Raw genomic sequence first — 27,168 nt, forward strand, 5'->3', positions numbered from 1 at the left:
AGGTTTGTGAGCTCCTTCTGGGTTGCAGTGGCATGAAATCCCTAGAGTCCCTGAATTTCTTGAGATGTAATAGTTGACTGGGCAAAGAGAAATGTAAGTATCTGGTTCTCTGGCACTGGATGATTGTGCTACCCCAAAGTCATGTTTTGTACTACCTATATCTGTCAGTCACTGGCCTGTCAGGGCTCTATCAGATTTTGAGGCCTCTGCATGATTCTTTCCCACAGAATTAAAATAATGACTCAAAACTATACTTTGGTCCACTGCTGGGTACCAAAATGTGCCTTACGTAGGGCATAGACTGCTGTCACTGATTTAAAGTCCTATTTGCTAAGCAATTGTCAGGACACTAAATCCTGCTCTCAGTGAAATAGTACTGAAGCTAGTGCCATGCAGAGTCCTTTCACACAGCTGCATCTGAGCAACACTGGCCCACTGAGAGATAAACCTATCAAGGGAGGACCATTTGATTGAACACCCAATACATTGGGAGCAGCAGCTTAGCAAAGAACTGCACCCTCACAGAACAATTATGTTTGCCTCCTCTTATTGTTGAGCTTATTCCAGTGAAATAGAAGACTGTTCATCAAATTCTCTGTCCTCCCTGGAAATCTTTAACACTACACTACTAAGTAAACATATCTGTTACTTAGTCCAGGATTAAATGACCTACCAAGAAGGATAAAGCAGAAGTGTTGTGAGGTAACCGCTGCACTGAAAACATGAGTCTGCTGGATGATTAAAGAACAATGAATAAATGAATTATAATTTTATCATTTGTATGGATCATGACCGGCTGAATAAGATGTTTGTAAGGGAGTGTGTGCCCTTGGGCTGGAAGACCACCACTGAGGAATGTGGCAACTTGGAAAAGCAGTCTGTGTGTGAGTGGGCATGGGTGCATTAAATCTTATTGGCCGCATTGTTGGATCTGCCCATGCAACCTTATAAAAGAGCTAATCAAGGAAATGAAGTTAGTGTGGCATCCAATACTTGTGCTTTCTCAGTCACCACAAATGGTGCCTTGTGTGGGGACTGCCTGGAATCTGACCCTCTAATGTGACGGTGAAGCTAAGTGTCCAGAGCCTTCAATCAGAAGGCCAACCACCCCTGTTGAACAGGGGAGTTGTGGGGTCAGAGCAGGGATATGGGCCAGTCTGCCTCACAAGAACATAAGCTTTATCTATTTTGCAATGGCTTTTGCATGCTTCTTGCTCTAAACTTTTGGATGCTAAAATTATTCAGCTGGTCGTGATCTGTACAAAAGATACAATTATAATTAATTTAGTAATTTTTCTTTAATTATCCAGCAGACCTATGCTTCCAGTCCAGCTGCTCCCACACTTGCTCTTGACACCTTAATCCTTGCAGTACTGCTGCCCGTCCATGCCCCTTGATCATCTCCTTGGAGGAGTGTTTGCATCTTCCTCCTTACTGCCCGAGGAAAATGCACACAGCCTTGCACTGCAACATGCTTACTTGTTCTGATATAAACTATTCTAGTCCTGTTTTGTAATGGCTATTTAAAACTCCAGCTGATAAAAAACTCTAACTGTGAACAGTTAAGAACTTGTAATTTATTTTATTTTGATACTTTCTGGAGACTTGGCCTTTCATACTTCATAATGAGCTGTGTTTTAGTAAATTGTGGAAATGCAACAAATAACTAAGATATTAATCAGAAGATGAATTGAGTATTTCTCATGTAAATGTTACCTTCTGAAGTGAATTTCTTCAGAACTAGATATCAATACAGATTTTTGAATAAAAGGCAAAAGGATGTAAAGGTAAGGTCAACTGCTTTGAGAAACTATGAACAAAATTCAGCTATGACTCTTACAAGCAGGAGGCAAATACTGTTTCATGAATATGACTTTTCCGCTGCTGGGATTTCAAGAATAGAAGTATAAATTACACCTTGTTTTTGTCTTGCTCTGCGAGCTTAGGAAAATTGCAGATGTGCTACCCTTGTTTCCACCCAAAGCCACCACTCATGAGCGCAACAACTGTGGTGACTGGAGTTTGAGGATTATTTAGGACATCAGTTGCCACACAGTGGGCAAAAGTCCCTCTGGCAACTGCTTGTTACTGTGTGGGAATATACAGGAATTCTGTTCTTTCCCTTCTCAGAGGGAAGGGAAAGAACAGAATTCTTTCTATGCTGGAGAAATCAAAGTTTGAAAGAGGCCATGGGAGCCTGTTTCATTTTAATGTTTCTTATTGTATCCCAAAATGGAAGCCGAATGGAGAGATAGTTTATTAAAAGAACATTTTTAACACCTGATATTTTTAAAATTCAGACAGATAGAGATTCAGAGCTGTGGAGGGAAGGCTGTTGGTGGTCTCCCAATGAATAGACAAATAGATCAGGAAAACCAGTATGTGAGTTAGCAGTCTTGCCAGAGAGCCCAAGATTAAACAGGCATTCACAATAAACAATTCTTTTGCCCCTTGAAATGGCCCTAGTCAAATACAGCTGAAGTATGTTAATAGATAAAATGATCTGAGTATGGTTGATGCTGTACCTGGTCTGTTTAGAGAACAGATTTGTCAACATGGCAACTTCCTAGTTTTAAAGTAATTTCATTAAAAAAAACACAACAAACTTAAAAACACCCAAATAAATCTTCATTTATGCACGTTGGGCAGGCTGAGCCAGCAGTCATACCTTCAATTCACATTCCAGCCTGTGCATGCAAGAATCAAACAAAAACACCTCTGTCATGCAGTGATGCCTCTTAACTTGCACAAACCAAATAGCTGCCAGAGACCACATCACTTCCAAGAGTGTGCAGGACGAGGTGGAAGGTTGAGGAGGATTGTAGGCTGGCAGGAAGAGCTTCATGTTAAGTGAGATGTTAATTTGCATTTGATGCTATTGAGCTTGAAAATAAGGGCTGTTGTAACCCCATAATATAAAAATGCTTTTGCTTGTGCTTCTTTCCTCCCATAAGGAAGCCAATTTGCCTCTGTGTTACTGATCTTAGAGATAAGACAGATAAGGAGAAGTGAATCTTCCTGTCAATTCAGACTGAAAAAATCCCCAGCTTTACTCCTACTTCCATCTTGACATGCCTTTGTCATCATGGTTCCTTATACTTGTGGATCTGTAGGAGTGTTACTTGCAATTCATGGGTTTTCTTTCCTTTGGATTGCCACTACAAGCAGTTGGACAATGCTAAAAGAATTTAACTGATAATGGGAAGGTAGTGTAATTTCATGTAAATCAGATACAGAATGCAGTTCAGAGATTAAAGCAGTGTATTGTGATTAGGAAGAGTTCCTTGGAAATAATTCTTCCTTTTCTTTGGCCATGTGAGTTTTTTCCTCTGTATTTCCTAGATTGGATGATGATGTGTAGAGGGCAGATAGGCTAAACAAAGGAGACGATTGGGGCAGTATCAAAAATGTAAATGTGCACAGGGACCAGTGTGCTGTGCTCATCTTCTTTCTTTTGTTGTAGTTTTTAGCTACTTCATATCACAAATACACAATTTTAAATGTTTTTTTTTTTTTTAATTTTGTTTGGTCACAAAGAGGTTACAAGGATGCTTCTGATGTATCTACATTGATTCTGCTTTAAGCCTCTGAATATTGTTCTCACAGGATGTTCATTGCTCTATGCTTCTGCCAGACAAAGAGAAATAATTTCCAACTGAAAGATTAGGTTCTAAGGACTAGTCTTTTAGAATTGTGTCTGCAGTCAGAAAGACTAATTGTCCAGATGATAGACATGCATGGTTGATTTTCCTCTTTATGCAGCCTAGATTGAGACACGATGAGCCAGAGCATGCTGCTGGCCTTTGCAATGGATAATTTTGTTAGAACAATGTCCTTCGGGAAAGGCTTTTATATGGCAAGGATGACAAGTGTGGCAAATTGCTTACAACCCCAGACCTAGAGGCTTCTCTTTCTGAAAGCTGCCAGCCCACAGTACAGCAGCACTACTGCTAGCAGTGCTTCCAGCAGAAGCTGGAATTCGATATCTGTTTATGCTGTTGTAAATATTGTCACTTTCTTTTCCCTAAAATCTTTGTATATTTTCTTGGAATACTTGTTTTCACAGGTCCAACAGGTTTGTGAGGCCCAGAGTACATGAAACCAGAGCAGGATCAAATATGGATTGCTTATTCTTACACCAATAACAAGAGAAGTGATCACCTCTTGATGGAGTGAAATAGGTTATTATCTTCTTTCCATTCCATTTCTGCTACACAAATTTTGTCTGCAGCTTCCTGCCTTATAGTTTTTTGCTTTTTATGTTTTCTATTTCTTCTGTTAACTGACATCAGCTGCCAAATTCTATCCCATTGCATTTCTTACACACTTCACAGTAGCTGCACCAGTATTTCTTGAGGTGGGCTGGTTTTCTGATCTATGTATCTTCTGAGGTGTTTGACAGTGAAAGGCTCTTGTTCTAATTGCTTACAGTCTCATGAGCAGAAATAGTCTCTGCAGTGAAATGAAGAGGCAGGGCATCATTACCACAATGGGGAGAGATCTGAAAGGATTTATAGTCTAATTTTAGTTCATTAATGACTTTGATACTTAACTCTTCCAGCCTGCCCTTTTCACTAACTGTCTCTGGTTTTCTGGACTGCAATATCAATCTCACACTGCAGAATTCAGCCCCTCACTGCAGCTTGCCCCTCATTGCCTTATGCTTTTGTTTCCAAAATATGACCTATCCATGCTGTTTTACTTACTCCCACATTTTCATCCTCCAGCATTCATCTCAGGGCTGCCTTCCCTGTTGGCTCCTGTTTTTGGAATCTGACTTTTCCTTTTAAAACAGTCTGTGTCTTCACTCCCATAAGCTTCCCCCAGCAGTCCTACCAACCATACTCTAATAAAAGTGCAGGAAGATGCCTGAAACACAGGTGAAGACAGGACTGAGTAGATCAGGGGAAAGTTCTGTGAGGTCATCTCTGCTGATCTGCTGAAGATCTAGTCGTGTCTTGTGCCTGATGCATCATGTCTTAATTTTTTTATAGAAGGAAGTAGAACTTAGTTTCACTCCGGTTATGTGAAGAGGCATACAGAAGAACTGTAATTGGTGCAGATGCCATTACTGCAGTATCAAATGTCTCTATTAGACGGTATTTGAAATGCTGCTTGCCAGAAACAGCATCTTAACAGAATTACCATAGATAGAACCTTCCCATTCTCTTCCCTCCTGCTCAGATAATGCTGCTGTTCACAGTGTAGGACAGTGCTACCAGCTCCCCATTACCCTCCCTTCCTGACCTTTCTCTGTGCCTTCTAACGTGAGGATATGCTACTATTTCTCCCATAATGCTTTTTATTTCTTCTGATGCCATGAGCTTTATTGTACCTTTAGGAAGTATTTGTATGTTATGAATTATATTTTACTCCCAGGCTGGTTTCCCTTTTCATAAACAAGTCTTACAAAAATCTCTGCATTGGGCAGTTACATATAAATTTGATCCTTTTGTTTTCTTCAGAGGGAGGATAAGGTAAATGATGGATTACATTAATAAAAAAATGTATATTGCTGCATGTAAACCGGTCCCTTATGGTAGAGTATACCTCTCTTCTGTCTGTAACAAGAATGTGTTGAACAAGGCATTCATTCAGAAAAGGGGAAAAATACCACCTAGCCTGAAAGCTCAAGTACAGAATTGGTACAAACTAAGGGTTAGCAAAACATACAAGCACTCCTTTGTCTAAAAAGTGTTCGAAGGAGAAAAGGCCAGAAACAACCCACCTGGAATGTGGAAACTTTGGGACCATGAATGAAGAGCCCATTTTTCATTTTAACAAAGAGTGTGGCTAGAGGTGTGCTCATTATTTTTTAGTATACTTGCCCAGAAAGCCACTTAAAAGGTGAATAGGCTGTTCTGGCTTATGCATACAGTGGGACATGACAGAGTTCTCATGCTTTCCTGTTAAACATAACCATAGGTGTTGTGCCAGGATGCATCCTAGTAATCCTAGAGCAATCCCAGGCAAATCCTGGCTCTCCTAGCCCATTGCTCCACCCAAGAGATCTGTTGTTATGTGAAATTCAAGTACTCCTGAAATTACTTACCATGTCTGTTACATCATGTTCCTATTTGCAAGTCTCTGGAGGTTATCAGCACCATTAATTAACGTGTCATGGATATTCTAGAAGTTAATATCACAAATCAAAGTATATTTATACTGCTGCTTTAGAAGTCAGAGAGCTAGAAATGTGTACATATTGAAACAAGAAAATCCTCATAATTCAGGGGAAAAAATAACACTGGATTTTCTGTCATTAAACTGACATTTACTGCTGTAAATAATAGTGACTGCTAAAATCTCTTGGCTTCCCCAGTGTACATATCAACCAAACATGGATTAACGAGTTTCCTCTGATGTGGTTTACACTAATCCAATATCCTCTGATAACAGGAGAAGGCCTTTAATTGGAACGTTTTGGTTTCTCTGCTGTGTATGCTGTGGCTTCTCAAAAAGAACTCTTTAGCTTTGGTCAAGTAAAAATCTTTAAAAATCTGTTACCTGAATGATGCCTGGAATCATCTGTGCAGGGCTTTTGCTGGGACCCTGGGATTGGATGCATGTGCCTCAGAATTAACTTGAATAGTACCAGAAACAAGATGTACAGATTGTTCCTTCCCTTTCTTTAGACTGAGAAGTCTGCAGATGGGTAGAACTGCCCCATATTCTGTCCCCCATGTGCTTCATTTCACATGGGAATGACATGGGGGAGAGTGGGGGCTCTAGGCAACTCCTGACCTTCTTTATGTTTTAGCACTACCTTCCCTTCCTGGTTGCAAGAGCTCCAGGATATCTCTCATGAGCTTTCCATGGTCCTGCCAGCTGTTGCTTTTGCCTGAGAGTTTTTGGAGTGGGGCATGCTCCTGCAGCATTTCCTTTGGTCTTGGCATGCCTTTATCACAGTGATCCCATCTGGGTCTGTTCAGTGGGAATACAGATTTCCCTGGTATGCTGCTCTACCTTGGGAGCCCCTTTTATTGTAGGCACTGTGAGAATATGGAATTCAGTAGCTCAGTGACTTTGTTGTGCTGCTGCAGAGAAATACAATTGCTCTCTGAGGCTGACAGGCAGACAGCAGACATCTGAGTTGAATGGTTTCATTTTCATGTTTTAGCAGAACTCAAGATGAAAGTTTTTAAAGGTGACAGTACTAGAAACCAGGTTCTTTGGCAATATCTGCACTTTCACCTTCTCTAGATGTCATTATGTTCTTCAGCCTGTTAGCTGTTTACTCTTTGTTACTGTCACATTTGCTGCTTCTGTCCCTTTTGGTCTTCTGATTTATAGCAAAATTATAAGGGGTTGGAGGGAAAGACATGGGGAGACAAAAAAAGAGGCTGATCAGGAGAAGCAGTAGTAAGTTACTTTGTTAGGATACAGGTGGGCTGGTGGCTGAATAGCTTAGATGAAGATTTTGTGTAACCAAGCAGAAAAATTTCCATCAACATGAATGCCTGAAATGCCTCTGAGTTCTTGCTGAGGGTGGGGAAATACTTAGTGTCTCAGTTCTAATATATTCTCAAGAACCTCAGAAAGTAAGTCTTACATAACTTTTGTTTGAGATTTTTCGGATTTTCTGTGTGTGAGATTATCTGAGCCCTTAAAAGGTTGATGTTCCCAGCAAACCAGCTTTTCTTCTATTTAGGAATTCTGTACACTTTCCGCACGTTGTGGGAATCACGTGTTGGTGAGGGAGCTCCTCAGCAGGGCTGCAGCGCCAGAGACAGGACAGTCACAGCTTAGTGAGGTTTAAGATTTAAGCAAGGTTGTCAAGTCTTCTATGATGCACATAGGACTGACTGTGGCTGCACCTCATCTAAGCTCCCCTCCGGCCAAAAGTGCAGCTCCCAGCTTTCAAAGCCAGGTGACGTGTCCTCCTCGCTTTCCGTCCTGCTGCCTGATGCTCTGCCTGGCTGTGCCTGGAGTGCTGGGCCAGGGAGGAGGAGCAGTGGTGCACCTGGAGCAGTCCATGTTTCCCGGGCTGGCTCTGGGCTCCTGCAGCCCCGAGTGGATGTGCAGTGTCCCACGCACACAGCGCGCTGTTACGTGACTCGGCACACGGAGTGTCATCTACCGGAACAGGGAAAGGATGAATCTAACCTGACATCTGCTTTTGATTCCCTCAGCAGACATTTTACACCCTCAAGAGGTGCTTCATACCCATGTGGATTTTCTCTTGACTACTGAAGTACACACTCAGAGTCCTTGACCACATAAACCAGTCCTCTACATCATTGTGAAATTGCCTTTGCTGCAGAAAAGTAATGATTTAAGCAGATGGGAGTCATAGGAGGAAGAGTGAGAAGAGAAAAGGAAGTTGCATCTCTGTCTTAATGAATATTATTAAAGACTATCCCAGGCAGAAAAGTATTTATTTGATACATAGTAGTTTTGCAGTGTAAACAATCATTTCAGGTGACCTCATGCTAAAAAATGACCTCTCAATTTTTTAATTTTCTTTTTTTTTTACTTTTGTTTTTAGAATACATTTGGAACATTTTCAGAAGGCTGTATGTATATAAAAGTATGGAAACTCACAGCTTGGGGGAGAGAACATTGATTTTATAATTTTCTATAGAAACATACATGCTCAGACAGAAGCCAAGTCACTGAAACAGTCTGTGACAAATGGATCTGATCCAGAAAAGTCTATGTAATTAGATTAGCCTTTGGCCTGGCAAACACTTCATAAAGTCCTGTTAATACAATGTGAGAGAGCTAGTAAAATAAAGAGGAATTTATCATGGGCTGAAATGGGAAAAAAACCAAAGCAGCCCCATTCCTTTTTAATTTCATGGCAGTGAATCCACTGGATAAATATGCTTATTGGTTAGTCACAATAAGGGTGTTAAACTATGAATGCTCAATTAACAACCTCCATATTTTTTAGAGCAGTATTTTAAAAATCTTTACAGCTCTCAGATGAGAGATATCTCCCTTCCATCATGCACTGAAAAAATGCTTGTTAGTGGCAGTTGTTTTTATCTTTCCCAGCAGTTTGTTCAGTGTTGTTCGTCTGATTTAGAAAATAAGATAACATATAGGAGTAGGTTATGATCCTGTAACATGAGAAAAACAGAGTCTGGGCTGTGGCATAACACATGGATAAGAGGGCAGAAGCTTTGGCAGAGCACAGCAGGGACCCAGTTCTCTTCCCGTTCCTCTGAAGGCAAAAGGAATTTTATCACTGGCCTCAGTGGCAGCCTTATTGGGTCTTTGAAGGCTTTTGAAAAAATCCCCCTTCATTTCTGATTACTGTTCTTTGTGGTGTCACTGCAAAAGTATGCATCTTCTGTCAGTGCAAAAGGTGGCTCCACATGGTACTTTTTCCCCCTACAAATTAATATTATAGCACTTCTTTTGTCACCATGTGGCTGTGAAGAAAGTACAGCCTTGTCCATTAAGTACAGCATGGGTTTGTTATGAATGCAGACAAAAGACACAGTAGGTTAATGCAATAGTTTACCTCTAGACATCTGGGTTCACACCCTTGCTCAGACCTTATGTAAAATTGAGTCTGTAGTCCCAGAACACTCCTTAGCACACCTCATTCACAGTATTCACAGTACTCCTGCGGGTTTTGGCAGTTTTCCATCTCTGTCCAGAAAAGACTTAGGACTGGAATAGCATTAGAGCTTTTCCAGGTGAGAAATGAAGAGTGCTGATAAAGAGCTGTAAGAAAATTGCTCAGGCTCTGCTTGTGGTAGATGAATAGAAATACCACCGATACCATGCAGCATTTTTTGTGCTTGGTTGGGCACTTACACAGTGCCATTTGTTCCAGACAAATAGAGTTCAGCACCTTTTTGCCTTCCCTGTGGAGGTGGGTTGATCATGTCCAGTTGCAGAGGGGAGTGGCAGAGCAGCTTTGGTGGGCACATGGCATCCAGCCTAGGTCGGGGCAGCACACCTCTGTGCCTGAATGACACTGCCAGGAAGGTGAGATCCTGCAAGTCCTGGGATTACTTAACACTCACTCTTTCAGTAATTTAAAGAGTAATTTTGCAATTTGGTTATGAATAAAATTACTGAGTTGAGTAATGCATTACTTAAAAAAATCCATAGGATTCATCAGGGGAGAGTCATATTTAACCCAATTATGTCTTGGATTTATTGATTGTCAGATGCTGAGGGCAAAGAGATTAACTTTTCTTTGCAAGATTCTTGAGCTTCTTGCAAAGTAATAATGATATGTACCTAATGAGTTGTATGTAAATGTAAAATGAAGTGGAGGGAATCCTTGAAGGCACTGAGCACAGATTCAGCTGCAAGGACATCAGGTAGATCCACACAAACTCGTGTACATGCCAGTCTGTAACAGGCAAAAATTAGGCCAGTGGTCTGTACAATCCAGTCTCCTGATGCCTCTATCAAAAGCCATTCCTGACGGAGTAAAGGACATCTTGAACTCAGCTGTGTGAAGCAGCATTGGCTGGGAAAAGCAGAGGCAGGATTCTTTACTAATGGTTGTGGACAATTACGTGACACGCTGTGGTGGGAGGTTTGGTTATTTGTGCAGTAGTGAGTATTGCATATTGAAGGAAAAAGCTTTGTATTAACATTCTTAGAGTTACTTTCCCTGCTTGAGAATTCCAAGGGAACATGGTATGCTAGAAATAGAAAAGCCAGCTTCATCTTGGTTCAGAGAGCCTGTACACTTCTCCTCTACATTTTTATTCTTATGCAGAAACTATTTGCAAAGGGTTAATCATGATTTCTACATCATGTGCAAAAATGTGTTGACTTTTAGGCTGTATTTTGGGTATCTTTTTTAGAAATAAAACTTATTTTGTTTCATGTTAAGTTAATGATGTTTTTTAATGGGAAAATGTACTGTATTTGTGTAGACTTTTCCCCAAATATTCATTTTTAGAGAGAATAATGAAGTGTTGATTAACTCTGCAAAATGTATGTTCCACTGCTTCAAAAAGATAATATAATTGTGTGATTTGAACTCTTTATAGATATCAATTGTCTCAGTCTTACTTTCCTTACTTTCCAGTTTTATGGAGTCTAGTGTACATATTTAAAAACTAGTTCATTTTATTGTTCAGCTTGTATTTTCTTAACTCTTTCAGCATTTAAGTGTTTAATACATATCCAGTAAGTAGGCCTGGTTCTACTAAAGCAACAACTTAGTTTTTAATGTAATTTTTTTTGTTTTTATGCCTATATTTCAAGATAGCTGCTTCCTGTCAGGTTATGCTAGTTGCCAATATTCATCTGCTTGGGTTATTTAAAACTGATGGTTGAAAGTGGAACTAGTGATTGAGCTAAAAAATAGTTGAAATTTTTTCCAGTCCATTGTTACTTGGTTTGTTTATTGTTTTGGTTTTATTTCCACCCACAAAAATTGTGTTTACACTAATCTACAGGTATGGAGTATTTTTATTTCATATTTATTTTTTGTTTATGTAATGTATCATATAAACTATATTTTCAAAGTATTTTTTAAAGTCAGAGAGGAAAACACTGTTTTTCCAACAAAGAATTTTTAAATGAATCCAAAATAATTTCAGTATATCTTGGAAAAGATTTTGTATTTTTTGTATTCTTTATTTCTATTCAAATACAACAAAATTTTTGTCCTGAAAAGTAGAAAATCTGAGGTTTGAGTTTTTAAAGAAGTAATTGAAAACTGTCAAGTTAAAATGTAAATTATTTTCTGTAACCAAAAGAGCTTCAATTGTATATTTCAACAAGATACAGTTTTTCAGTTTGGGTAGGTTTGAGAGTTCTTCTGTTACCCAGGAAAAAAGAAGGCATTTTGCAAAATACGTTGCCTGATTTGAGTTTGGCATTTTAACTTGAGGGAAGTAGAAGCTAGGTTGTAGATGTTCAGCAGGACAGGCTTTGAGTTCATCCCTGGCTGTTGAGGGAGGAGGACAATGTTTCCATGTCCTTTGTGGGTGTTTGCAGCACTGAGTGACACAAGTGGGTGACTTGGTCCAGCTATGGTCTGTAGGACCCCTGGATCCAGAATGGCTTCTTTGCCTTCAGAATCTACAGTTTCTTAAATGGACTGAGGTTTGTTTCAGTCCTCAGAAGTATTTAAAGGTGATTGAAATTTTTGGCTTCAAGCGGATTTTTCTTTGAGGCTCATGTTAATACAGCAATCAAGATAGAATCTGCCAGGTATTAGAAATTTCTCTCCTGTCTTAGCCCTATAGAAAATCACAGCTTACTGAATCAGCAAATAAATTACCTCTTTCTAAAGGAAATCACGGGAGAGCCAAGGCAGCTGATTCACACAGAGCAGAGTCCTTGTAACATATTCAGGCATTGGTGTACCTTGTTAATGGTAGAAACTTTTCTGCCAGGTGAGATAGTAGGAGGAATTCTGAGTTGTTCTTATCTGGAAGTCACTGTTGATTAAAGGCATTTTCTTCCTCATGCCTTTGTCCATCTGGTTCCTTGCAATGTTTTGGAATACATTTCAGAGGATGCTGCAGTCTGGGGATGTTCATGCAGCAAGAGACGTAGTAAATTAGGCTTACTCTGCATGTCAGTGAACTATACAGAAAAGATTTGAACCATAGACCACAACAGTTTGGGAAGAGTTATTATAATGTGTCAAGTCAATAATTCACATTTTAGAAAAGCCCACAGATTAAATTTACAGTTTGGATTCATTTTACAACCTATGAGCCCATTAATCAGGGCTATGTAAGGTCTCTTAATGCAGTTCTATATAATCTGTATGTTTATGTTCTGACATGATGAATTGTAACATTGTAATTAAAATCCCGCAGTATCCCAGGACATCCTGAGGTAGCCACTCCATTGGAAATGTGCCTTTTTTTTCTCTTATTGCACACAGAATGGGGTAAGTCCTGGAGCACCTTGACAGAGACTACAGTTTTTGAAACATCTATACAAATCAGTAGAAATTAATGACAGAATGCATTTCCTTTGCATTACATGCCATACATTACATACATTTTCTTTTCATATGCCACATAACCCTTACCAAAACTTGTATTGGATATTTGCTAATGTGCATTCACCTCCAGTCAGGTAATTTAAAAGAATTTAACAGAATTCAATGCAGCATTTAACAATGAAATACAGGAAGAGCAGTGGTGCAGGCAAAGTAGTGTGTGAACCATGACATATTACCAATTATTAGTTTTATCTTATGGAATAATTGGAATCGAAATCTAGATGTAAATATACCCAAAGCTGAGATGCACACTGTCCAAAGATCTATATCCCAATTTTTCATTTGTGTAGCAAAAATACTATGTAAGAATGAAAGATCCTTGACTGTTGGAAGAAACTTGGCTGTTGAATAGGTAAGCACAGGGCTGCATGGTTTGCAGCACTGACAGATGAATGTTGCTGTAAGGGAAGTCCTTAAAAAAAGGAAGGACTAAAGTACAGCTTTAGTAATGGACATGAGGTGATAAAGGCAGCTTTAGACATGCAATTAAAAACCCAAGTTGTTCATTTTTCACCTTAATAGTTGTCATAATGCCTCTTACTATACCTCAAGCTTCCCAACTGTACAGATTTGAGCTCTATTCTGTCTAACTGTGGTACTGTCAATTCCAGGAACTATTTGGAAGGTTTTATGTACTGAAATGAATGAGGAAAACCACAAATTTTTCAACCAAAGTTGATCCAAGTGAGGACTTTGGCACCACCAGTGAAAATCTAAATATTGTTGTGGCTGGCATGAATCTGATTTGGATTCTGGCACAGCTCTGGCCACACTGGCTTTCTGTGCTTCTCACATTTCATACTGATGTATATGATCAGTCTGGCTCAAGTCATTTCAAGACATACCCTTTTCAGGTTTAGTGGTATAAAACCATCCTTCACCAGACAGATAGGCAGTAGATCTCTCTCCTTCCCTAACACACAGTGCTGATTTAGGATCATGTTAGATGTGAAGTTTGAATATTTCATCAAATTTCCTTCTGTGCTTCACATTAAAAATGGCTCTGTAAGTGTAATTTGTTGTAGTACCTTCTCCCTTTTATCATTCTGATATATTTTACTTCACTTATTTGTTCTGCCTATGCTCTAATCTATTGTGGGAAGATGCTTTTTATTAAAAAAAAAAAAAAAAATCATCTTCACCCCCCCCCTTATTCCCCTTCATTAATTTCTCTATTTTGTGATGAGCGATAAAACCTTACAAGCATCAAAGAATGTTTCTTTCCTGATGCTAAGCTGCAGTAGTGACAAGCATGGAGGATGAATTATCTGAACATGAAAGATCCCTTTGTTGCTCAAGAAAAGGCTGGTTGCTTCAATCATTTGTGAAACCTGTGCACCGACTGCTGCTTTTATAGCCATTGTCTGGCATGCCGTGCCACCAGTGACAAATAGCAGTGTCACCACAGAAATTGTCATAGGTGGAAAAGCACTTTTTAAAGAGATGGATTTAGAAGCAGGATAATTGGTGTGATAGCTAGCATTATCTCCAGTAGTATCAACAGAGCTGCAGGCTTTCTGCAGGAATCCTTGCCCACCGAAGGCACCTAAGGCAACCAAAGTGGAAACCTTCAGATTTTAGAGGAGATGAAGCAGCCAGCTCTGTCAGCCAGCTCTGTCACCCAGAGAGAGAGATGGAGCTATAGAATTGTGACCTGCCCACCCTCATCAAGGTTCTCCACTTGTTCTTATCCACCACTTTCTGCCTGCATCAGAAAACAGAATCAAATGGCCAATGTAGCTCAATCTAGCTCAAAGTGAAGCCTTCTCAAACAGTTCCTAGCTGATCAAGTGGCTGATCTTTAGAAAGTAAGGTTACAAAACCATTGCAGTCCCCATTCTGCTGCATCCCAGGTACAATGAAAGGAGCCTTGCTTGGATATGTACAGTCCAGGATGAGATGATTCTTAGCTATTTAAATAAGATACCTTGAAAACTGATCACACTGTACTCAGAATCTGACAACTTTGGTATTTAAAGTTTTTAAGCCATTTACGACTTCATTAAACCTCTATTTTCATAATCTTGCTCATTGTTTGTGAATTGTGATTGTAGCCCCTAACTATTGCTACTCTATATACTTCTGGATGAGAATTTTCAGCAAAGGAGCTGGAGTTACCTTGTGCTTCCTTGTTAGACTGTTTATTAAGAAATGTAAAAGCTTTCCAAACCAGTAAAGACTACTTGTTCCTTTGATACATGCTGCACCTAGATATCAGGAAGAGATAAAATGGTTACTGTTGTCTTTGTTTGTAATGTTTGCCTGATTATCTTGTTAATCTGAGATTTTGAAACTCAAATACAAATGTGTTTTTGCATTTGTATTAAGCAGCTCAGCCTGTCTAGAATTACAGTGAGGATTGTTTTAAAGGTACACCTGGAAACCAAGTTAAAATAATCCTGTGTAACTAGTAACTTAGGGACAAAGTGCTATTGTGGCAAAGTTTTACTTAAACAAAACTCTGGTAAAGACCATTGCATTCATACTCAATAAGTCCTTATTTTGTGGAAAAACCCAGTTATACTCAGTACAAAAAACATATTTTCAGAATCAACAATGTATATTTTTATAATTCTTGTGACAGCAGCTGCAGGCTATCAGCCTGGACCCTTGATAAATGATTTTGACATTTCCTGCTGACACTCCTCATGAAAAAGGCTTTTTTATTTTTTCTCAAATGTTGAATTCTGCATTATTGATCAGCCATTCATTAAAGGCTGCTACTTGCTAGAAGAATTACACAGTTCCTAAGTTACAGCAGAATGAATTATTCTGCTGACAAATAGCAGTATTAAAGGAATGTTAAGGTTGCATGGTTTAAGCACTCAGAAGTCAGAAAATGGCAGTTGAGGTTGAAGAGGATAGAAATTTTGCCCAAATTAAGATTGCAGAATTACAGCTGGGGGCATGTAGAAAGCCTACTAACAGGCACTGGATATTAATTTTAGGGCAGGTGGTTGGTTACTGATCTATTCACAAATACTGCTGCTATTTATTGCAACATTTAATAAAGCAGCAAACATAGGATGAAATCATGTGGTAGGGGTCACAAGGCAGATGGCTCTTTGCTGGCTGTTTTTTGTTGCTATAGAGTTGCATTTATCAAGGAGGAGGGTCAGTGGCAATGTTATGCTGTTATACTGTAGCTGAGGGTAACAGAAGTTAGTGACTTTCTGTGACATGAGACAAGTTCCATTTGTCAAAGTACTGTTTGCATTTAGTTCCTATCGGGGGCTACCATTCAGTTTTCTTTCCATTGTTTTTGTTTGTCAGCTTCTCTGATTTGGTGTAATTTTTGTTCCGTTATGTTTATGTTTAGTACAAAATAAAAAACCACAGGAAAGCAGTACACTCATATAATGAGTAGCCTCCTCATTGCCTGCATACCTGGATTTCCTCCCATGGGAGCACAGGATGCAATGGAGATGGGCTGTGCTGTACCTGGAGTCAGACACATGCCCAGGAGTCAGCATCACAGAGTAATAACAGAGATCCTTAGAACCAGCACTATATGTGTCTGGGTTTTCCCAAATATGTAAGAGCATCCTTGTACCACCAGAGGCTGTGTTTGCTTTTAGGAACAAATTTGCTCGGATATATGACTTACTTGGATTTTGTTTCCTTAAGGGATAAGTGTCAGGCTGTAGTGCCTTCTAGAGGCTACTGAAAATCCCAACACAACGTTCACTACTGGTCAGAAAACAACAGAATGTTAGGACTGGGGAAAGCATTAAAAAGCCCAAAGTCTGAGAAGCACAAGCAAGCAGAGCCTCAGCAACTGGTTCTGGAAGAGCTGGGAGAGGCAACTTCATGTCTTGCATGTACCCAGGGTAGAGTTCTGTGGGGCAGCTCTCACCCCGCCTCCAAAAGGAGTGACAACATCCCCCAAGTGGCACTATAAACACACCCAACCCCAGAAGTGTTCCCAGGGGGCTGCGGATTTAATTCAGACTAGAAATCAACTCATTGGAGCCTGTGGCTCTCTCCTGATAGTATGTGCTCCTCCCAGTGTGAGTCTTGATAGGATGTGAGAGGCAGGTGAGCCATACAGGTATTGGCAAAGCACAGTTTGGGAGGGAGCAGAGGGATGGCAGTGCACCCACCACAGTGGGAGGCCTATGGGCCAGAATGTGGGATCACTGTTGGAGATGGAATATTATGGAGTTATACCAACCTTCAGATGCATCTTGTACGACCTTGTCTTCTATTCTCTTGTTCCAGGTACAATAGATAATTCTGTTTGTTTCCAGGCAATGCAGAATCAAGCCCCCCTCAAAAAAGTCTGTTGCACAGATTTCTCTTAAGTCTCAAAAAAAACCCCCACTTTTAATTTGAGATAATGTATAGCATAACAAATGGATCTCATTAATTCTGAGTGGATGCTAGGGCTCTGAAGTTATTGTGCCTCCCTGTACCACTGCCAAAGATATAAGCATGAGGGTAGCATTAAATAGGATACAACATGAAAAAAAAAAAAGTAAATGTAGTATTATGTTTATGCCCTTGCAAACATTATAGCCTACAGTTATGGGATAAGAAAGGGAAAACCAGACTTCAGGTAGTCTGTTTAGGTAAAGCACACTTTTTCTGGGATCTTAGATGATTTATTTACTCTTAGGCTTTATTTCTGCCATTGAAAATTAAGAATAATTGTAAATATATGTCTTGATCCTGTCAGAAGACTGCAAAGCCCTGAGGGATCTTCATGGAAATGTTCACTGGCAATATGATCATATCATTGCTTGAACTCAGGTCTTATAATTTCCTTTTTTCCAAATTTAATTTTATTGCTGGTTTTTCCTAACTAAGGTCAAATCCTCATCTCATATGCTTCCAGGTAAATGAGGAATTATTGCTGAATTCAATGACACAGTGATGTATTACATTCCTCACTAAAGCATCTAGCTCTGCTCCTTGAAGTTTCTACTGATTATTTCATGCAACATATAGTGCTGGAGGCTGCTTATATTCCCTCTGGAGACTGGATTTCTCCTCTGAATACCCAAGCACTTATTAGATATCTCACCTATATTGCCTAATATGATGACTGTACCCCCTTCCATTTATATAGACTCTCTTTTACAATGCAGCCCTGTGCTTTCTTTGGGATTTTTTTCCTCACCATGATTCCCCAAATTTCTAGTTAGAACTATCCCTTTTATTTACTGTCTGTCATTACCAGCTGCCACTCCAAAGTTTTACACATCTTTTTTTCCACACTTATATGCATTAAGCTGCAATTTTTCACTTCTGGCTTGGTTTAAATAATGTAAATTCTTCTTGTCTGATTGTATTGCTGCTTGTTATTTATGGTGCCATGGCGTACACTTTTATGTGCGGACCGGGGAATCTGCTTTTGTATGCAGTCATGGAGATCATCTTTATAAATAATGGAAAAGCTTACAATTGTGATTATACATCTCTTTGCAATACCCGTATATCCCTTGTTTCTCTAACACTGAAAAGACATCTCAAAGACATGTGAAAAGGAAACTTTGTCTTTTATCTGCATTCTTTCCATAGAAATTGTTGTTTCCTTAGACAAAAAAAAACCAAACCAAACAGAGAGCCTTGTTCATCTTGGAATTCCTCATCTCCTGAGAATATATAATGTGAAGCCCTCAGTGCTGCACTTTCTTTAATTCGTGGTAAGATGACCTGCTGCTTGTACTTACCAAGCTGCATCCTGTGCACCTCTTCCACAGCTTTCCCAGAAGGGAAACTGGGGCTTTAAGAAAGAATATAGCAGACATAATTATGAAGGCACGTGCTTGAGATATTGCTACTGTTGATACTGCTTCTGCTTTCCATCAACACCAGTCCTTGTGACAGCCAAGGCAGTTCAGTCATGTTTTGCTGGAAGGGCAGGTTTCTAAGAGGAAGCTGAAATAAGGAAAGCAAAGTTCTCTTCAGTCTTTGTGCACAGCAGCAGGATAAGAGCATGGCTTATGAGAAAGAGCCAAGTGAGTCACCATTGCTGTCTCCTCCTCCCCAGGGGGCTGATGGCAGCCTCATGCAGGCAGCAGGAGTGACAGCAGCCTTGCCATCAATCACCAGAGCAGAGAAGTTCCTTTAGAGAGCCTGCCTTGCTGATGCTGCAAATGTGTTTAATGGGTTTGGCTGATCTGTCTGTAGGATCTGTACATATCCAGCCAGGTTGGGATAGAACAGAGCGACATATGGCACATCACATGCTTGGAAGGCCACTCCTGCACAGACTGAGTTTCTTGTATTTAACTTGGACAATGCTAAACATGGCTAAGCTGTGCAAGGATCTGTGACTGGGACAGTTCTGTGGCATAACGATGGCAGGCAGCTCAGCCCCACACAGCCTCTTGCTCCCTCTCTCCCAGTGGGATGTGCAAGGGAATCAGAAGGGTAAAAGGGAAAGCTTGTGTGTTGAAATACAGACAGTTTATTAGAAAGAGCAAAAGCTTCAGGCACAGGCAGAGCAAAACAAGGAATTAATCCGCTACTTCCCATTGGTGGGCAGTGCTCAGCCATCTCCCATGGAGATGGGAGATGCTCAACCCATCAGCAGGGCTTCCTCATGTGTAATGGCCGTAACTCTGATCATCTCCCTCTTTCTCCTGCTTCCCCCAGATTTATATGCTGAGCTGCCATGCTTGTGGGGGATATCCTTTCAGGTACTTGGGGTCATCCCTCCCAGCTGTGTCCCCTTCCTGCTTCTTGTGCACCCACAGGCTACTTGGTGGCAGGGTGACATGAGATGCTGAAAGGCCTTGACTCTGTATAAGCTCTGCTCAGCAGTACCTATAATGTCCCTGTGCCATCAACACCATTCCCATCATAAATCCAGAACAGACCCATACCCCAGTTACAGGGAAGGAACTAAACCTGGTACAGACTATAAAATGAATTAAACAGGAACAGGAAACATTCCTGGGCACTGGCACTCAATCCTTGTAGTCCTGCATTGTTAACAAGGTCCCTGCCATGGTGTTGGGCACTTGTCTCTCCTAAACAATTCCAGGCATGGTTCTTAAATTAGTATGGGCAAGGGAGCGTCTTGCAGACTGTTGGGTATGGCCATAACAAAGCAGAGGACAAGAATTACAGGGAAAGCTGCCAGTTCTCCATTTTGTGCCAGGTAAAAGTTCTTATCTTGTTTAATTTACTACATACATACTGTGTGTCTAAAGACCTATTTTCAAAAATTTGTAATAACTAGGAATAAAGGAAGGGGGGAAACACTCTAAAAATCACTGAAGTGAAGGGAAATACATGCTTGATTTTGAAAGGTACCAAGGAAAAGATGAGATCTTGAAATTCATGGCAGTGAACTGTACTTGTCCTGTGCACAGAGAAATAAATTCTCATCAGAGTAGGGGAAACAGAGTAAATTTTTGCAGTAGTGTGTGGGAGCCAGTAGGCAGTGGGTGCATGCTTACCTACCTGCAGATCCACTGCTGCAGGGAAGGCAAGATTTGCCAGCTGATCCCACGTTGTTCATGCTGGGATTGTTGAAGGCTGTTTTGGCTTGTTCAGTTCTTATGAAAATGCCACTCTCAGTGATGTTTAAAGAGTTGGTCCCATCATAAATACAGGTATATGGAGAATGTCAGAAGCTGGGAAAAATCCTCCTCCTGCCTAGTTATGCAGTTCTGAAACACAGACTCACCTTAAAGAGATCATAAGGAAGCAAAAGGAAAGCCAGGAACCTGGTCTGCGTGTGCGGAGCCTTTAAAAAAGACTGTTTTCTATGATGGGTTGATCCTCATGTCTTCTTTGGGGTTTTTTTTTGAGGGAGGGGGTTGGTTTTTTGCGGGGGCAGGGGGGTTGGGTTGGGTTTGGTTTGGTTTTGGGGTGTTATTTTGGTTGGTATTTTTTTGGGTTTTTTGGGGGGGGTTGGTTCTTTTTTTAATTAATTTTTTTACAAGTAGAAGAAAGTTGCAGTGCTCTCTGTTAATTTAGAATCTAGTAAATGCTGCAGTAGAAATGTTAGAGCTGAATGGTTGGTCTGATGCAAATGCTGGTTTCAGACAGTGTTGGTGCTCAGCATTGCCTTTCAACTGTACCAAACCATAGTGACAAACTCACAGCTACTGCTGCCACAAACAGTACAGGAGACCACTGAGCTGTGCCCGGTGACCTGACCATATCTCACACCAGATTTTACTGAATTTATTATTAAAGTTGCATTGTCCAACTGAAAAAGTGTGCAATCATGATAAGTGCAAATTTTTTGAATAACACGATTGGTGTTTGGGTACAGTGTGCAGCCACTACTTCCCATTATTGCTAGAAGTCCAGATTAGTTCCACTGCTGTACAGGATGGCATTTATGCACCAGTAAAGTTTTAGCAACTACCCAAGATAGAAACAGAGGAACTGTTGTAACAAAAGAGGAGACCTGCATACTTCAATGCTGTTGTTTTTTCAGTTATTTTCACTGCTTTTCCAAAGCATCAGTATCATTACAGCCATTTCCACCAACAGCAAGAGTGAGCAGGTCTGTGTATTTTCTAATTTGTGCTGAAGCCTAGGAGTGTTACCTTTGTGAAAACAGAAAGCAAGGACAACAAGGCCTATTTGCACATGCTTCCTGACCAGGTTACACTGGCATAATTCATCTGAGTTTATTTGTTTGTGTTTTTTTCTAAATGTAGTCATATTTCCATTAAAGCAATGTCCACTCATACAATGCTGGATTTTTTTGCATTCTGGGTCAGTCTGTTTATCTTGACCTCCTAGATTTCAGGTTAGCATGATCAACTAATTGTCTCATAATCTGTAAGAAAAATCCTTTAACACACTTAACAGGTGGTTTCATATTGTCTGAGCGCAGTAGAAAGGTTTCAAACTTTGCATCCCTCATGCAAAAGCATGTATGTGCACAAGCGTAGGGATGGCCTAGATTTTCTTGTGCTGTAGTACTTTGCAGCTGGCTACAGCAAAAATGCATGTCTCACACCATTATTTACAACTGCAACAGTGAGAAATTACAAAACCCACTCTTCATTAACCTCCAATAAGGCTATTCCTGCAGCCAGTGATTGCCATTACATTGATGGAGTGCTGAAACAGCTCAATAGTCCTGGCTGGCCTGTCTCTCGTGTGACTGCACTGCAGCTCCTGCCTCCCACCACTACCCAGAACACATCCAGCAGAAGCTGCTCAAATGATTGATGAGAAAAGCAGCTCATAAAGGCAAGCACAGTGCCTGAAGCAACAGCTGTCTAGCCCCGTCCCTGCAGTAATTAAATAATGAACCACAAATGAAATCTTACAGGCAAGAGTAGAAGGAAGTTATAACACCCCCAGTGTGGATCTCATTGCAGTCTGTGTTTGTAGCTGTTGGTGTGTGATACAGATTGGACACAGCTTTGCCTCTCCCACCTGCCCTGCTCATTTTGCTGCTGGTCCTGCAGACAGACCCCTGTGGGCACAGGAGACACGGCAGTGTCAGTGCCTGGACTCTGCTTTCTTTTTTTTTATTTCTTTGGCACCAGTTCTGCTTTGCAGAGTGTGCTGAACCTTTGTCCTTCTCCACAGAGTATGAGCATAACAAGAGGTCTGCAACAGGTCACAAATTGAGTTTATCTGGGGAAAATCCTGCAATTAGCAAAATTCCTTCTTCAAGAAATAGTAGGTGTGTTTACAGGGATGCATCAGATAAAACAGGAGAAAGAAAAATGGTTCAGGCAACTGAAATTTTCATAGAGTTGATTAAAAGTTTTATGCTTATTTTTACAGTACAGTAGCATAGTGATAGTACAGAATTTCCCGTAGGTTTTCTCTTGATCTTAGAAATAAGCAACTGAATGGTACCCCATAAAGGAACCCATCATGCCAATAATTGCTGTTTAGAGAGAAATGTATGAAAAAAAAATATATTCAGAAAATATACATGCTTTAAAAAATGATGCATATAATTGAAATACATGCATGTATGTGTGAAATAATTACATAGACAAATACACAAAAAAACACCCCCAAACCTGTTGAGGAAGCCTGAACAGTAGAGCTCTGATTCTGTTTTCAGATGTGGCATTTCACATCTGGAGTAATATTGTGGAGTTCAATGACTGTAGAATTCATGTAAGAACAAGTCTTGTCTATGAAGGCAGGAACTGAAATGCAGAGAAGTAAACGGGGGTGCTGTTGGATTAAATAGTTGTCTAGTGAAATACTGTAAACTCGTAAGAGAAAACACATTAAAAAATGCTACCAGCATGAGCAGACCTAAGAAGTGAAGTTATATCCTGTAAAAGGCACAGCAGTGATGGAGAATAAGTGACCTTTTCTTTTATTCTGTCTCTCCACTCCTAGGCTAGAGTAATTCTTGCTGAGTTCAGCCAGATTTGCATGGGTGTAGCATTAGATCAAAATTAGGCCCAGGTTGTTTGTTTTACCAAGAGCACATGTCTCAGGAGATTGCTTTCATGTTTCCCCATAGGAACAGTCAGAGGTGCATCTGAGGCTGGGCACTGCCAAGACCTGATGGCTGGAATTCAAACGAGAGTTTCTGGCAGACTGAGTGCTCCCATTAATTGCAAGTGGTGTCTCTGAGATGCTTCAATTACAAGAGATTAGTGGGAAACTGTAGCAGTGGACTGAAGGAGTAGTGACAGAAGTAGTGACAGAAGGAAGTGAAGCAGAAAACCTTTATTCTTTTTAAAGAGAAGTTCAATTTATGCTTTATTTAAATATAATTTGCAAGCATAAAGTATTAGTGTTCTTAAACTTCACTTTTCAGCTGGTTTCAAATTAACCATACTGTATTTCTGAGTTCCCCAGAGCAGCACCATGATCTTCAGCCTGTCTGTTCCTTAAATTGACCTGAAGTTTTTAAGTCCAGTAAGTTCCTGTGCTGTTCCCATAGCTGGCTGAGTTACATTTGCCCATCCTTGTGCTGCCTCTCCTGTGGTGTTGATTTTAAGGGGCCAGCACAGACTCTGAGCCTCCCCTGCTAATACCCCAGCTATAAATTGCATGAAGGACTGTGAAACAGCAGAGTGGGAAGCTGTGATCTCCTATCATTTCTACTGCTGTTAGTTGATTTACTCTTGTACTACTGTTGGGAAATGCTTTGCCTGAATTCTTAGATTTAGGTTACAGGCATAATAATGTTTCATAATGGGGCGTGGAAAAAATGGCTATTGCCAGATCTTTGAGGCCAGGCAGTGGCTGAATCTCTCAGTGGGCCTGGCAGTGAAGTAAGTTGTGACTCTGCCTCCTCTACAGGTGGACAGGTGGACAGACTGCCCCAAAAGCTCAGTCATTCTGCATTTGGACACAGCCATCAGGATGGGTCCTAGGTCCCCAGTCTCAGGCTGATTCCCAGACCATAAGCTTGCCTGTCTTCTCAGAAGATATATGTGGCTCAGATGTTTTAAAATCTGTTTTGGTCTGCCTAGTTCATTGTGCCACTGTTACATATGTACTTCTGAATGTGTTTCTCAGGACAGAAGTTTGCCTGTGTTTTGCCTGCCCATTGGGTTTTTGTTAGAGTCATAGCTCCCATGGAATATAGGGGACATACAGTCTGCACAGATGGGATCTAATTGTTTTCTCAATTAATGTAATGTAAATCAAGAGTAATTTGAGAGGATTGCACTGGTGTGAAACTGGCCTGGAAGATATTTAAGTGCCTACAAATTTCCAGATGAGTTCAAATAATCTATTGTTACTACTTGCATTCTGTGTCCATGACACTCACGTGCCTATTTTTATGTTGACATGTATTATTGCTGGATACTGTCACACAGATTTTTGTGTGTGTGCTATGGAATTTGGGCCAGGCACTGTGCTTCCCAGAAAGAGCATTTTTATTATGCTTGGAGCCAAAAGAATAACTTTAGGCAGCCTACAATTTAGTGCTAGAAATGTCTGTTCCTCTCTATTGCCTGCAAAAGGGGTCAGACAACTGACTCAGATGGGGACAACTCCTGTAGGTTGATCTAAAAGGAGGTGAGCAGAACTACCTTTGATGCAGTGTCCCAAGGCACACAGACATCTTCATGATGAGTAAAAAGTGGTCCAGCTAAGAGGATATTCACATATAATAATTATAATATTCCTCTACCCTAAAGCATATGAACGTGATCTTTTCCTACCTAAACTATTCTAGGATTCTGTGTAGGCATGGCACTTAGGGACATGGCTTAGTGGTGGACTTGGCAGTTATATGTTAACAGTTGAACTCAAGATCTTACAGGGTTTTTATCCAAACCATGGGATTCTGTGATTCTGTGAACCATTAGGTCTCAAAACACAATCCCTAATGCACAGAAGTACAAAGGTTTATGGAAATAGCAGGATTTTTCATGAGAAATGGCTATATTTGGCAGTATTGAGGAGAATATATGCTGTTTGACAGTTCCTTGGGCTTCTGAGTTGAGCACTTTTTTTTTTTTTTTTTTAAATAGAGGTTCATTCCAGTTATTTGATGGTAGTAAATTTTTAGGATTTCAGTTAAACTGGTATTTTACTTGTGGGAAAGAGGAAACTGATGCCTTGAGTTCTATCACTATAGCTGTTGGAAGTTAGGAGGATTTGCAGTATTCCTTCAGTAAGAAGTGGCAGGTATTAATCTGATTTTGTGTGAACAGGTTTAAATCTGGACCCATGCCAATGATTTTATATCATAACAAAGCCAGTGTAGCTTCTGTTAACACTGCAAGCCCATACAGCTTGAGGCCAGAAAGAATTCTTAGACTGCCTGTATATGAAAGATTGTTAAATTTCACGCACTGTCCATTCTCCAAAACCCCAAAAAACTTAGCCCAGAGTATCCTGTTAGTTCTCCTTTGCACACAAAGATCAAGGAGCTGGAGGACATGGTTTCACAGCAGCCAAAAATACACATAAACTTATGGGGAAAGAGCTTTCTAAAGCATGCAAGTATTTTATTTAAAGTAGTTGAACAATGGCATTTGTTTCCCAGCAGATCAGTCTGATACTCGTGATATTGGCATCTACTTAAAAATGTGGGACACAGTAAAAGAAAGCCAAAGGCATATGAAGTTGAAAATAGGAAAACAGCACAGGATTGATACTGCCCTTTGTTTTCTTGTTCCCCATGGATTTATAGTTGTGCTCCCTTCCCTCCCTGCTAACTTGACCAGTGCTTCCCTTCCGATCTTCCAGGAGACCTAGGGGTGGAATAAACAGACCTTGCCCAGTTCATGTGGACTGACTGACTGGGTGTGTTGGCTGCTGTTGTCCTCATCAGAAAGCAGCTCTGCTTAGGGTTGGGTCCAGAAGAATGCCTTTGGCAAGACATTAGACGTGGCTTTTTACAGTTAGAGGTTAAGTTTCATAAGCAGCTCAGCTGAGCAAGAGGACACATTCCTACCCAAGTGGTACTTTTCCTTTTTCCCTCGGATATTTGTGTAAAACTGAAATAGTGTAAGCAGATTTGTGACCATTTCACCATTTAATGGCAACTTGTTTTGCTGGGTTAAAATACTGGAGTCAAATTACCCATTTGAGTCACTGTCATACAGAGAAGATTTCACAGCAATACTGAATAATACAGAGATAGTTAATCTCTGGTCTCATTCTGTTGTCTTCAAAGGAGTTGTGTCAAAAATGACTTTTCCCAGATTTTACTTCTCAAAGCAGCCGATTTATTTGCATGCAGGATGAGCTTGGGCCAGCATGAGATGACACCTGCATACAAAGGGCACGAGTCTCAGTGAGACCAACAGGAACTGCAGCCCAGCTTCAGGGGTTACAACCTCCTCCCGGAATGCATCTGCCATTCCAGCAGCAGATGTGCTCCCACCCTATGCTGACATAACCCTTTGTGGTCACTTGCATGCTAAACATGGGTGGGTTTGATAGAAGTGACATATGATTAAGGAGCATTAACCTAAAAGTTCTGTCTAGTTGGCATGAATGCCAATCTGCTCTAGGAGAAGGTTGTGCAGGTGTGACTAGAAGTGGCAGACAGGTGGTGTCCGCCCTCTAAAGTCTGGAGCTCATGTGTCTGCTAGTCGAGAATTTCTGGGGGAAAACCAAAGCTGGATTGATTGTCATCAGTTTTACTAACAAAATTGCTTACCAACTCAGCTAAGGATACAGAATAACCTCATTAAATCTATGAAGATTTATTTTTGTCTCAGGAATAACATCTTATTATGTAGCTATTTAATGAGTTGTGAGCTAACATGTTTTAACAAATCTTTTATCGCTTATTACATTCTCTCCCTTGATGGTAATTTCAAAATCTGACCATTAAAATGGGACTC

At 40.4% G+C, this 27,168-nt stretch overlaps 1 protein-coding gene across 1 annotated transcript in view; it reads left to right on the forward strand.

Annotated features, from left to right (window-relative positions):
* The window catches only part of KIF26B (kinesin family member 26B), a 267,041-nt gene that overhangs the window by 179,928 nt on the left and 59,945 nt on the right, over positions 1-27,168 (forward strand). The gene's annotated exons all lie outside the window — the stretch shown is intronic.

The sequence above is a fragment of the Ammospiza caudacuta genome, chromosome 3 (genome assembly GCF_027887145.1).
Source record: "Ammospiza caudacuta isolate bAmmCau1 chromosome 3, bAmmCau1.pri, whole genome shotgun sequence".
In the NCBI taxonomy this organism is placed as follows: Eukaryota; Metazoa; Chordata; class Aves; order Passeriformes; family Passerellidae; genus Ammospiza; species Ammospiza caudacuta.